Genomic DNA, 12976 nt, shown 5'->3' with positions numbered 1-12976 from the left:
CTAATCCACTTGCAAAAAGGAATAAGTTTCTCTACATCAATCGCCAACTCTTTGCATCACATCACGTATTCTTGTGTCACATGCGATTGTATATCCAAGGCAAAACAACTGAGTTTGACAAAGAACCTTTGAGAAGTAGAGCTTATATTCAGAAAGCGGCGTTCAACCAATGCCTAAATCGAGGAGGAAGGATCAATCTCATTTTATTCCTACAGTTATGTATCACCTATAACGAAGCTCAACCTGAACCACCAACACCACCCAGAACTCCCATAGAAAATGAAGAATTTGTCACGGTAGAAATTTACTAAATGCCCACTATCACTCGATCTCGGAGAAACAAACAAAGAGAATCACAACCAGAATCAAGTATGGGTCATAGACTATCCAACCCTTTTGATGAGTATGCCAATATGGGCAAAACAAAGATCACCGAGGAACTTCTCCAAGAGTGTCAAGAAAACCCATCATTCCAAAGACTCATGGAAAGACTTATTGAAGCAAACAAGGAAAAATATATACTCATGCTAACTAGCAAAGGAGTCAGACTTACTGAAGATTTTGATACCAAAAACTTAAGAAATGTAAACGAAAGAATTTTTAGAACGAGCTCTAGAAATTATGCCTATCAAGATCAACAAAGAGAAGAAGAAACACATGACCCAGAAATCATACATGAACAAAATAACACCCCTGGACACAACCATGCCCGAAATGGGACAATCTTAATGAAAGGGAGGAATCCCTCCCTCGACGTACAAATGCGCCCATGGTCGCTCTTACAGAACAAATCCAACTGCTACAAAGACAAATGCAAGACATGCAACAAGGAACCACGGTGCGATACTCCTTGGACGAGATCTATCCTTATCCTTTTGATAGGAGATTAAACATAGTACCTTTTCCCCCAAATTCAGATATACCAAAGTATGACAAGTACGATGGTAAAAGTGATCCCCGTGATCATGTTCGAGAATTTTGTACCATACGCTTAGAGTTTGCTCATGATGACACTTACTTAATGAGACTACTCCCAAGAATTTTGTGAGGGAAAACAATGGAGTGGTTGTCTAAACTCACACCTCCCATCAAATCATTTGATGAGTTGGTAAACAAATTTATCATGCAATACTCCTATAATATTCAACACGCCATCACCATGTTGGATGTATGTAACACCAAACAAAAGAACAATGAGACATTCATGGTGTTTCTTCAGCGTTGGAGATGCATGGTTTCAAGATATCCTTGAGACATGTCTGAAAAAGAAAAGATGGAGATCTTTATCGATAATCTAAATAGTGAGACAAGTTATCAACTCAAACTTCAATGCATACCATCTTTTGCCACATTGATGGAAAACGAAATCCAAGTGGAGGAAGCTTGCATCAAGAAAGGAACGTTGAAGTTCTTTAAGGAAGGAGCTAACTCTTCAAACACTCACCCCTTTAACAATCAAAACAACAACAACATTTTAGACAATTCCATATTTTGGACAAGAAACAAAAATGTTGTTAATGATGGGGTAGTTGATGCTAATGATGTGAAGTCCAAACAATTAGTATTGGCTTTATTAGGTAGGCCACATTCTAACAAAAATTAAAAAAGTGTTAATGAAGGCACTAACACTTATCCTCAAAATACCAATCAAGGACCTCCAATTTCAAACACCAACAACAATAACCAAGGCAACAACACTAACTGAGAATAATACAAACTAGAGAGGCAACACTAATATTTAACAAAATAGATGCACCTACACACCATTAGGGCAAACCTTAGAATCAGTGTTTTGGGAACTCTTGGCGAACAAAATTATCACATTGTCAGCCATAAACAACTTTGAACCCCAGGTCAAACCACCTTGGTGGAATGACTCGCATTTTTGTGATTTTCATCGAAACAAAGGACATCACAAAAATGATTGCATGAGGCTTAAGAACGTCATTTAGGACATGATTGATAGAGGTGATTTGACAGTTGATTATCTCAAAATAAATGGTTACCATGATGCCTTTAAAAATCATCTTCCAAATTACAACAAGGGAGCAGCTTCAACATCAAATGATACCAGAGGAGCTCGTATAAATCACCTGTATAATAACACCATCAATCACATATCAACAAATGACAACCAAATAAATGTCATAAAAATCAAGGACAAACAAGACCATGTGTCGATCAATGTGGCAACCAGAGCTCAAAAATACGTCTTGAAAGGGCATACATCAACATCTACCGCTATCCCCAAGACTCAATATAATTTGGTTGATCAACTGCAGAGAACTCCCACTCAAATATTCATACTCGAGTTACTCAAACTCTTGCCAAAACATAAGGACATCTTAGAGCAAGCACTTGTTGAAACAAACATTCCTAAAGATCTAGACATTGATAGATTCCAAGCCATGGTGGCTCATATGACAAGGCCTCATAACCTTACATTTTATGAACACGATGATGTCTCCTTAAATCATCCCCATAACACTCATCTCCACATTGAAGTCTTAGTCTATAAACACTGAGTTAAGAGAGTGTTAATAGATGGAGGAGTTGGTCTCAATATCTGTACTTTAAAGCTTATCCGTGCATTGGGCTTCTCTGAGAAATCTATTAATCCACACAAAAAGATCACCATCAAGGCCTATGATGATGAAGAAAGGTCATCCAAAGGAATAGTAATACTACCTATTCAAGTAGGACCAATACAAAAGGACACTATGTGCCAAGTCTTGGACATAGGCTTAACATACAATATTCTATTGGGTCATCCTTGGATACATGAAATACAAGCAGTGCCTTCAACATACCATCAGTGTATCAAATTCTCGTACAATGGACAGGAAATCTCCATATCTGTCGATAATAACCCTTTTCAGCATTGCAATGCTATGGGGGCAACTCAAGACAACGTGGTTCCACACAATAGGGAGGCACAAGCTTCCTCATCATTCGATCATCATCAAAACAAACTCAAGTCTTTATCCATAGACTTTAAGAAAAAGATGAAAATCAAAGATCAAGGCATGGGGGAATACTCTTTTGAATGCACGTGTCTATCAAAATTGCCAACATTGCCAAAATCTTATGGACAACCTTCGGCATCAACACATCAAGCAACCCAGTCCATCACCAAGTTTGATGGAAAATTTATCCAATTGGGCACACTAGCAAATGAATCAGAAGAGAAAGACATCCTTAGTTGGCTATGCAAGGATGAGGAAGAGATCAGAGTTGCTACTCTAGAGGTGGCCATACCAACACAACAATATGGAAAATGATTCTGAATCATGCAATGGATGGGATAAAATGAAAAAGGACCTATAGGCAAGAATCAGGAAGGCATTACAGAACCACTAAAACCTCCTTCACAATTTTCGCGAGACAAAACAGAACTAGGATATGGACACAGTATACCACCTAGGCAAAAACAAAATAAGTATCAAAAACCTCAGTGGAAAGCAAAGAAGAAATACAATGAAAACTCATGGAAAGAAGTGCTACACCAAGCAGTCGAAACAACAAGGAAAGAGCAAGAACACCAAGAAATAGAGAAATGACAAGAGGAACTGGCCATTCAAAGGGAAGAAGCCTCTTGTAAGAAAGTGCATCATGTGCAAGAACCTGTTCAAACCATGGCAAAGTCACCACCCAAAGAAATCACTACTCCCCGAGGAGAAATAATGTATGAACAAATGCAAAGGGTACAAGAAGGTAAATCAGAAAAAACTACAAGACTGGTATCAATTATCAGAGAACTTTTCTCACCCTACAACGTACCTGTTAGCAGCAGTGAGAGACTCTGGGACAGTACTTCTGAAACAGATTCTAATGACTATGAATGGGGTAGGTATTCATATATTACTGAGGATATCAAGATAGGTATTATCCATTCACCCACACCCCTTTCTCAGGAGAGACAAGGCACAGAGTCTCGATCACTTGAATTTGGACCATGACATATCTACGAGGCTGAGGAGAATGAACAACAACAATACGAACAAGTCTACATCGAAGATGATACCATCAAAGACCTTGACAATATAATTAACCTAACCATCATCCCAAACAACTATAATGCTACCTATATCATGACACTTAACGCAACCGATCTAGACCCACCAAATGACTCTCTACTGCTCGTATTTCTTGATTTGATAGACTGAGAAGAACCTGAACACCATGATATACCCATTTTCCTAGATGATGAATCCATTATCTATGTACATCCAATCCAAAAATGTGCAATCAAGGGAGTGCCAAGTCTCTCAGTTGAAAAAATGAAAGAAACAAAGGGTCTAATACTGAAAACCAGTCAATGGCAGTATTAGATCACAAAAAAGTAAAAATAAAGGATGCATCTGCGAGTGAAAACCTTTTTGAGGCACCTAAGGATGGGAGACTTAACACTCTTCTTGAACACTACCAAGAGAGGTCACCCATATTGATCGAGCCCACTCAACAAGTAAACATCGGACACCTAGTAGAATCACTAACAGAAGAAGAGCAACCAAATTTTATCAAATTATTTAAAGAAAAGCAAATCAATTTTTCTTGGTCCTATGCAGATGTGCCTGGAATAGATCCGAACTTGGTCATGCATCATTTATCCATCGCTCAAGGAGCTAAGTCAGTCAAATATAAATTAAGAAAGATGAATCAACATGTAGCATTATTGGCTAAAGTTGAACTAAAGAAGTTATTAGACATCAGATTCATTAAACCTATAGACTATGCTGAATGTATTCAAACATTGTACTTGTTAGGATTCCCACAGATACTGAGAGGGGGGGATAAATCAGTATCTAACTGGTAATAAGATTTTCTTAACTTAAAATATGTAGAGAAAATTAGAACTGTGTATCGGTAAACAGAAAGTAATGCAATAAACAGAGATAATAACAACCACATGAAAAACACACCATAACACAATGTTTTAACGAGGAAACCCAGTGTGGGAAAAACCTCAGTGGGATTTGTGACCCACAATATTCACTTACTGGCCAATAAGAGAATATTACTACTACAAGAGGGGCCTGCACATGCAGGAAGGCCAAGTGCCTAGAGTTCACTGCTCAATTATAAAATGGGAAGTCTCACTGACTTACAAAATGGATTATATAAATCCAATGTCTTGTACTGCTTCAAAATAGCATCTACTATGCTAGATCTAGTACCAGTTTATAGCTCTGCTTCTTACATAAACCCTTAACCTATAATTTGCATAATAGGTCCGCCTTATTTCACTTAATTACATTCCTCCATTCTCTTCTTCTCTTCTTGCAATTTTCTACAATGAACTCTCTTATATAAGTCATTTTACAACTTGCCAAGTCAGCTTACAATGATTTTACAATAATAAACAAAATAAATTATAACCAAAATTCCTATCGGCTTCTATGGCGGTATGCTTCCTTTCACTACCGGTGCCAGTGGTCTGTGTGCCGGTGTAGAATCTAACTTTGCTGGTGCTGGTGGATTGCTTTGCTGGTGTCATAGGATTGTAAGGTTGCCATCAATGACAAAACCTTCAATCACCTACAATGTCTCATTGGAGTGTGCATTTGCCAACAATCTCCCCCTTTGGCATTGATGGCAACACTCATGAGAAAAATTCAGAAAGTGTATCAAAAAATTGAAGTCCAAAAATTGTTACCAAAAATGTGTGCTCCCCCTAAATAGATGATCCCTAAGTTATTGGATTTTTCTCATACCACTACTCCCCCTTTGGCATTAATGACAAAGGTTGTCAAAGTATCAATAGAGTGTAGTTTTCTGTTTCAACCTTGTAACTGGTTGGTTACAATTTGAAAAAGATCTGCCAAAACCAAATTCAAGTTCTCAATGAAATTTTTACTATCTTTTATTATGGCTTCTGTCCTCTGAACTGTACCAGTGAGGTGTTGCATTTTCTCTGCCAGTGTTTTCTGTCCTTGTACCAATGCATCAGACTTAGTCTTAATTTTAGATCCTTAGCCTTACTTTTTATTCTCTCCTTTTCTCTTTCTAGCTTTAGTAATTCTTTCTCAAAACCTGTTATCTTTTGCTCAAAAACTGATAATGAATTAGATGAATTAATAAAATTGTCAGCTAGTTGATTTATTTCCTCTTGTATCTTGTTGATCTTCTTGTCTATATCAACTGTCAAAAAGTTAGTCTTACAAGTATCTCTGTACAAAGTTTCGAATTCCTTTAATGTGCTACATAATTCCGGTAGAAGTGTGTCAAACTGCCTTGTACACTTCTTTATTTGTTCCTCAAAGAATTTCTATTTTTCCTTTTCTAACCTCTCTTTGAATGTGTCCTCCTTTATTTGTTCAACTGTCACTGTGTTGTCAGTAATATACTTAGACAAAGTGTCAAGTTGACTCAAAGAATCCTTATTATCTACATTACATTTTGGAGCTATCATCTTCAAAATTGGAATTGTGTCATCTATAGCCTTATATGCCTGTGAACTACAATCTATTATTTTCTTTATAGAGTCTAAAAGAACTTCAGTTACATTTGTTGTCTTGATTCCTGCAGTTGAAGAGCCAACACTCTGAATTCCGCCGATGGGAGCAATATCCTTGCTTGTAGTGACCTCTAGTAGGTCAGTCTATGTTTCCATTTCCTTAAGCAATGGTTTGTTTTGCTCAATAGTTGCCGGTGGCACTGATTCTGTATTAACCTGTTCCTGTGCTGGACCCTGTTGCTCTGCTTGTTGCTCTATTTGTTTTTCTGCCTATTGTTCTATGGCACTATCTACCAGTTTTCCTTTAGTGTTATCTATGTTATCAGTTGCCGGTGGCTCACTAGCCATATTTGTCTTACCAATTGTGTCCTTATCTACCACAATGTTGACCTTCTAAGTATCAACATCTACTATATATAATACCTCAGAATTAGGATTTGTATCCTCTTGTGATATATCCATACTCTCATCAGCCAGTTGATCTTTAGTTGTTGTTACCGGTGGAGTATCCTAGATGGTGGGGGTAGATTATATGTTATTTTGATGCTTGGAGGTCCACCAACCTTTCCTTTACCCTTATCCTTATCTTTCTGATATACCTCGATTGGTTTGGGGTTTCTATATTCTTCCTGTTTTTCCTTCTCAACAAGGAATATATCCCATGCATTAGCAATTTCCTCTGCAACCTCATTTACTCTACCAACCATAAGTGCTATATGCTAGTGTGCAGTTGAGAATATTGTTCGGTTAGCCTCTAAGATCATATCATCTATCTCCTTTGGTGAGTTAATAGGATAAACAACAAGTAGTTTCTCAATTTTTATTTTCTTGTCAAGCTCTATAACAGCTTGCCTTCTAGCTTTAAGTCTCTTAAATAGTTCTACTGGTACTTCATCTACAATTTGCATAAAAAATTTCTTATAGATATCCAAGTGTAGAATTACACTGTTTTCAACTTTCTCCTTGTCATCAATTGATAATGTATCATATAGTTGGTTGATGTTCTTAACCTTTCCTTCCTCTGTTATTTCATCCAACAGTCTGTCAATCGGAGCAATATTTTGTTGAGTCCTTTTCCTTGGTGTTAACTTTTTCTTCTTTGGAGTTGTCTTCTTAGCCGGGGACCTTACTGCCTATTGTTTTTGTCTGATTTTTCTAAGCGAAGGTGTGGATACCAGTGAAGGTTGTCTTTTCCTTACAACTCTTTTAAATGCAGCTGGCATGCCACTTTTCAAAGAAGTTGCTACTGATGAAAGGTGAGTTTCTGGTTGTTGTGCTTGTAACTCATATTCAGTGATACCAGTTTGTTTAAGTACATCTTCTTTGATATCCTTAGCCTGCCTTGAACCTCTCCTCACTGTTGCTTCTACTTTCTTTACTCTCTTCTTGGATTGAATTTGATTTTCAATGGTTTTAGCACTGCCAAATACCTCTTCCTTAGGTTCCTGGGGTGCTTCCAGAAGGGCTTTTGCATATGTTTCAATGATGTGATCATCTGTCTCATAACCCATTTCAGTAACCCAAATTGTTCTTGGGATAACTGCCTCCATCCAGATCTCATCCTTCTTAATCACAAAACATATGTCATCCTTATATTTATTTACAATTTCTTGTGACAGTCTGACTCTAGCGTTCATTCTGGCATTTAATGCTTGAAAGTACTCATTAATATTCTTCTATTTGTTTTCACCCATGTTGCTCAATAAGTTAGATAACGGTTTGCCTATCGGTATGTCAAATCCAAGGTTCTTATTACCTATATCGGGCACCTGTTTGGTTATATGTAGCATTAAGAAAACAAGTAAGTTGCCAAATCTAAATGTCACTTTCTTATCCTTCTTGATCTTTCCAAGATTGTCAATCAATTCATCCTTCAACCATTCACACACATCAATTTTCACATTATCCTTAATCATGTCATGAGCACTCTTTATGCATAAGCTGGAAACTAAATTTAGTCTATTTGCATGTGTTGTTTTGTAACCTAGAATCATGCTAATGAATCTCACATTTATGTCAGTTACATCATTCACCCTTAAAGACCTTTTGTCGGATGTTGCACCTGTTAGGTTCATTACTAGGTCATTTGAGACTTTCTTTGTCTTTTCAGGTCTATTACCAGTGGAGGGTAACCCTGTTACAACTTTTACTACCTCTTTAGTTATTTTGTGAATTGAATCCAGCCAGAAAAATTCACCATGAACCCTGCTCAACACTATCCTTATCACTTCCTTAGGGAAATCCAGAATGCAGAGAATTTCTGTGAATCCTGGGGTTTCAATTATTTTGTGTTCAGGTTTCACATTACCAGAATCATCACAAATAATAGTCTTGTACATGTTCTTAATTTCTTCATCTCCCAATTCTTCTATATGGCAATGAATATACATCCTAGGGTCCTCTGCAAAAACTACTCCTTTGGGGATTTGAGAAAATGCACCAATATTGTCATCCTTCTTAGCTATTTCAGGAACTAACTAAAAAACAAGCCTAGGGCATTTGATTACTTCCACTATAGTAGAGTTTTCTATGAGTTCAGGTACAAAAGAGGATGCCATGATTATAAATACCTTTTTCCGCCTTTGGAAAGATTGATTGTTGAATTGCTTTGCTTCTTTGCTCGAAATGCCTTAGCTTTGGAAATTTCGCGCTCTTCGAATTTTTGAATGCTCAGTGAAGTGAAATGGAGCCAAAAACACTAATTTATAATGTCAATCTTCCAAATACCACATTTAACATATTTGCCGGTATAGAAGTAATTTTAACTTCTTACCATCAACCGAGGGAATAATAGCATATTTCTCATTTGATTGCCAAACCCTCAAGGGAATTTTCTTCAATTTGATGAAGAGTCTCCTGCCGATGGAGTGTTACTCCCTTCTGCCAGTGGAGTGTTACTTTGTTCTGTCAGTGGAGGATTATTCCTATCAACATTTAGTTTTGATTTCCTGATCCATTGTTTTGAGAATTCCTGCTTTACTTCTTCAACCTTTTCTTTACCTTTCAAACTAGGATCTTTGTTGTTTACCGATGAGGACTTGCTTCTACAAAATTTAGCAATATGCCCAATCTTGTTATAGGCATAACAAGTCACATTATTTTTCTGAATAGCTTTCCCATTACCTATGTCGGTTTGTGTTCTACATTCATTAGATAAGTGTCCAAATCTTCCACAAATATAACATCTCACATTCATTCTGCAATTTTTAGAATTATGACCAACTTTGTTGCATTTTGAACATTAACCAGTGGGTGTATTGGTATTCTGATAATTTCTAGGTCTACATTGATTTTCTCTATGGCCATACTTGTTACAGTTAAAGAATTTTCCATTGGATTTATAACCAGTAGGTTGTCTTACCGGTTTGCCATGATCCTGTGTGTTTACAGTACCAGAGCTTTCACCAATTTCAAAGCCAAGACCATTAGTGTCACCATTAGGTTTTTGATTCTTCAACAAGTCACCAAGTTCTTCTGAGCTTTTCTTGAATTTTTCTTTATGTTGATTTGCAGCAGCTAGTTCTCCTTCCAAGATACCTTTTTGTCTCATGAGTTCATTTGAGTCATTTTGTGCATGCATTAGAGCTGTCTTCAACATATCATTTTCATAACTAAGTCTTGTGTTTTCATTTGCAGCATCATTCAGTCTTCTAGTCAAGTCTTCTTCATTCTTCTTTCTATCTTCAATTTCTTTACAAAATCTCATACTCATATCCTGCATCGCATTCTTGGTTGTCATGTTTTTTTGTTTCAGCTTATTCATCAGATCACTAAGAGTTTCTTTTTCATCATTTTCATTTTGCATCTTTTCACAAAGTTCTCTTCTCTTGTTTCTTGAAATAGTAAGATTTTCTTGAAGTGCTTGAATGATATCCTAAGCAGCCTTTGGATCATCTTCAAGTTTTATATTTTTCAATTTTTCTCCATCATAGTCTGAGAGAGCTCCTTCTAGTTGCTTCATCAAGTTTTCCATCTCTACCAGTGTCAAGATGTTCCTCAAGCTGTTAGGCTTCTAAAAATAGAGGACCAGGCTCTGATACCAATTGTTAGGATTCCCACAGATACTGAGAAGGGGGGTGAATCAATATCTAATTAGTAATAAGATTTTCTTAACTTAAAACATGTAGAGCAAATTAGAACTGTGTACCGGTAAACAGAGATAAAAACAACCACATGAAAAACACACCATAACACAATATTTTAATGAGGAAACCTGGTGTGGGAAAAACCTCGGTGGGATTTGTGACCCACAATATTCATTTACTGGCCAATAAGAGAATATTGCTGCTACAAGAGGGGCCTGCACATGCAGGAAGGCCAAGGGCCTAGAGCTCACTGTTCAATTATAAAATGGGAAGTCTCACTGACTTACAAAATGGATTATATAAATCCAATGTCTTGTACTGCTTCAAAATAGCATCTACTATGCCAGATCCAGTACCGGTTTATAGCTCTGCTTCTTACATAAACCCTTAACCTATAATTCGCATAATAGGTCTACCTTATTTCGCTTAATTACATTCCTCCATTCTCTTCTTCTCTTCTTACAATGTCTTACAATGAACTCTCTTATATAAGAGTCATTTTACAACTTTCCAAGTTGCCTTACAATGATTTTACAATAATAAACAAAATAAATTATAACCAAAATTCTTGTCGGCTTCTGTGCCGGTATGCTTCCTTTCACTGTCGGTGTCGGTGGTCTATGTGCCGGTGTAGAATCTAACTTTGTTGGTGCTGGTGGATTGGCTTGTTGGTGCCATAGGATTGTAAGGTTGCCATCAATGACAAAACCTTCAATCACCTATAATGTCTCATTGGAGTGTGCATTTGCCAACAATACTAGTTTCAAAACCTGACGAAAGTATCAGAATATGCACAAATTTTAGAGATGTCAACAAAGTTTGTCCAAAGGATGAATTTCCTTTGCCTGGCATCGACATAATTATGGATTTAACAATAGGCCACACAATGTTATCATTAATGGATGGTTTCTCTGGCTATAATCAAATCAAAATTACCCTAAAGGATCAAGATAAAACTGTGTTCACCTGCCCATGGGGAATGTATTGTTGGAACGTCATGCCTTTTAGCTTAAAGAATGCTTGGACAACTTATCAAAGAGATATGATGACAATCTTCCATGATATGATGCATACCTTCATGGAGGATTATGTGGATGATTTACTAGCTAAATCATACACTCGGGAAAAACATCTGGGCAAAACACCTGGGCATATTAGATAAAATCTTTCAAAGATTGGAATAGTTCAAGGTCAGACTCAACCCTAAGAAGTGTGTCTTTGGGGTCACATCAGACAAACTATTAGGCTACATTGTGTCCACAAAGGGCATTGAAGTAGATCCAGCAAAGGTACAGGCCATCAGGGAGATGCCACCTCCCGGGAACATTAGCCAACTCAGATTTCTACAAGGACAACTGCAGTCTATCAGACGATTCATAGCCCAACTAGCAAATAAAATTATACAATTCAATCATCTGCTACATAAGAACATACCTTTCAGATGGGAAGCCAAGTGTGTTGAATCATTCTACCAACACAAGTAATATCTAATGAATCCGTCAGTTCTGGTACCACCAATAGCAGGGAGGCTACTCATCCTCTACATATCAACAACTGAAGTATCATTGGGGGCACTGCTAGCACAAGAAGACAAAGAAATCAAGGCGAGCTATATATTACATCAAAAGAACATTAAATAGATATGAGCTAAATTATACATTCATTGAGAAGGCTCTCTTAGTTCTAGTATTCACCTCTCAAAAGTTCCGCCACTACATGCTAGCTCACACAATCAAGTCTGTAGCAAAAATTGACCCTCTCAAGTATTTACTCAGCAAAGCAGCTCTTATAGGCCGATTGGCTAAATGGGTCATGATTCTCAGCGAGTTTGATATCCAGTATACAAAGCGTCGGGCTATCAAAGGATAGGTAATTGCAGATCAACTGGCTGAAGCACCACTACCACATAAACAACCAATGTAGGTGGAATTTCCATACATGAATGTCCTTATTGTCACACCCAAGCAACGAACCCTGTACTTTGACGGTTCCTATACACAACATGGATAGGGTGTCGGCATCTTGTTTGTCACTCCAGAAGGGCACACAATTCCATGATCTTATAGATTGATGTTTCCATACACCAACAACATCGCTGAATATGAAGCTCTAGTCACATGAATCAAAATGACTGTGGAATGGAGAATCACATAATTGAGAGTTTATGGGGATTCTCAACTAGTCATCAATCAAATCAATGATGAATATCAGACAAAGGATGATAAACTACTGCCCTATAAGAGAATAGTGGATGATTTCAAACAATACTTTGTACACATCACCTTCGAGCAAATACCAAGGTTAGACAATAGAGCGATCGATACAATGGCCACTATTGCTTCACTGCTGCAAATTCTAGAGAAACAAAGTCGTTATGAGTTCCTGGTAAAGCAACTGTTTTCCCTAGCCTATGAAAATTCCACATCCCAAGTCA

The sequence above is a fragment of the Cryptomeria japonica genome, chromosome 3, assembly GCF_030272615.1.
Source record: "Cryptomeria japonica chromosome 3, Sugi_1.0, whole genome shotgun sequence".
Taxonomy (NCBI): domain Eukaryota; kingdom Viridiplantae; phylum Streptophyta; class Pinopsida; order Cupressales; family Cupressaceae; genus Cryptomeria; species Cryptomeria japonica.
This window is presented reverse-complemented; position numbering follows the sequence as displayed.